Source organism: Bactrocera latifrons, unplaced genomic scaffold (assembly GCF_001853355.1).
Source record: "Bactrocera latifrons isolate USDA-ARS-PBARC rearing strain unplaced genomic scaffold, ASM185335v1 scaffold_20, whole genome shotgun sequence".
Classification (NCBI taxonomy): domain Eukaryota; kingdom Metazoa; phylum Arthropoda; class Insecta; order Diptera; family Tephritidae; genus Bactrocera; species Bactrocera latifrons.
In genome coordinates this window covers 428,337-430,400 of record NW_017535519.1, presented here as the reverse complement: position 1 = coordinate 430,400, position 2,064 = coordinate 428,337, and the positions used below count along the sequence as shown (strand labels likewise).

The following is a 2,064-nucleotide window of genomic DNA, read 5'->3' as shown; positions in this document are numbered from 1 at the left end:
CTTTTGTGCAAAGTTCGCTTGAAAAAACTCGTTTTAATTGAAGTTGTAAAATTATTGGTCAGATTGTATGCTGTTAGAATCAAATTTCTAGCACATCTTGATTTTTTCAACAGTCCAAAACGCTAAAATTTTTATTGTTAATTGAACCTATCTACACGCCGCTGGTACGCTAATTCACATTGGTTGCTTCATATAAGCAAAAGTAAACAAAGGCACTTGCACATGTCTAGATACATACCTACATTATAAATACATAGCTATATTATATAAAATATAAGCGCGACGCCACTTCAAGCTTCAAAGATTGGCATTTGCGCATCCTCAATCGCATGGCTGCTGTTATGCAAGCAACAATATGTATATATGTATGTATTTAATATTGTTTGCTCATCGCCAATAAGATAAAATAAAGAAGCAACCAGATACAAAACTGGTAAATTAATAAGGCAGCACTATTAACGTGCGCGAGTCGTTGGAATGTGGTTATTGTGTAAATGAGATGGTTAACGCGACGCTGTAGTAACAGTGACATACAAACTGGCATATATATATAGATACAAGTATATGTAGATACAGATAGTGTTGGCTTTGTTGCATAATTATTGTTGTAATTTATTGTCATTCCATTGGCATCAATTTTGGTTTGTCGTTTTGTGTGCATAAACAGCTATTGATCACTTAGGTCAACATCAAAATTGGCATGTCCGTATTTACATTGCTTTGGTCAGTACTCGTGTCCATTTGCAGGTATTTACATATCTTCTTGTGAGCAGCACGAAGCAATAATCATGCAGCTGTTGTTAGTATTCAAGCGATTTTGTTTTTCTTTCAATAAACAACTGACATTCCAATCGCTTATTGACACGTTCAAACGTCTCAATATGTTATAGCTCTTACGATTAGTAAATTTGTTTCACTTAGAAAAAATTCTAAATTATCTGCATCTAGTTATCTCCAGCTAAATTCAATAACTTCTAGACTTTGAACACACAAACATTTTCAGAAATACGCGTTTAAAGTTTGCAGTGTATTTCCAAGCATTGTGAAACGACTTTTCAAATTTGTGTGTAACTTCGTAAATATTCGCCGGAACGATATGAAATTTGATGTGTGTATTCTTGAAAATACTCGTATGTATATTAAGAAATTAAAACTAGATGAAAAAACGATTTCTTCTTAATTCTAACTGTATAACATAACCCCTGAAGCAGAACAACGGTCCTCCATTTCGAATGCCAGAAATATGTGTGTACCTCTTAAAAACGCTTAAATATCGTAGAAACTTCTATTTCCTGAAATAAAACATGTGCGTTTAGTTAATTTCGAAAAATTTATGTAATATGCAGTATTATATATTAAAAACATACAAGTTTATGAACTCTGCAATCAAAATTTATAAGCTCAATTAATTAAAAAGCAAAATGAACCCCACACTAAATCTCTCAAGAATTCAAAAATAAAATAATTTATTTTATCTAAGAACGACATTAATATTTTTATCGCTATAATTCACAACGAATGCTTTATTCTCGGGCTTGAAGTGTTGACTTTTCAAATATTTAGATTTCCGCAACATAAATTTTATTTTTTTTTTTATTTAATGTTGTGAATAAACTCAAGCTCTTAAGTGCATACCAATTGAGTTTTGCTAGTAAAATTCTAGCTGTAAATCAGTTTCAATCTAAATTGGATATTGCTGCATATACAAAAGTGGCGCAATAAAAACGAAAGACTTAAGACACAAACTCGATTTTTTGTAAATTTTTTTTATGAATAGATGAATAAGTGTAAACAATCTTGAGAAAAAATATTTATTAAAAGCTTTAATCACAATTATGCGCCGCTAGACTGGCATAATATTAGATAACTGTCTTGAAATTTATGTATCCTACGCTTGTAATTCAGCTTTTTTCCTCTTGAAATAACTTAACAGAGCTACTTTGTGCTCCGCCGGTCATTTATAGTCATTGTCAAGGTTAAATGTGTCGTAAAGCGGAAATTAAATGTTGTTACCTTTTTGGTGAACTACAGCAAATGCAATAATTACTAGTTTGTTTAGAAGTT

The 2,064-nt window shown here is 31.3% G+C and overlaps 1 protein-coding gene across 1 annotated transcript in view; it reads left to right on the top strand.

Moving 5' to 3' along the window:
• The window catches only part of LOC108967944 (mucin-5AC-like), a 25,139-nt gene that overhangs the window by 6,755 nt on the left and 16,320 nt on the right, over positions 1 to 2,064 (top strand). The gene's annotated exons all lie outside the window — the stretch shown is intronic.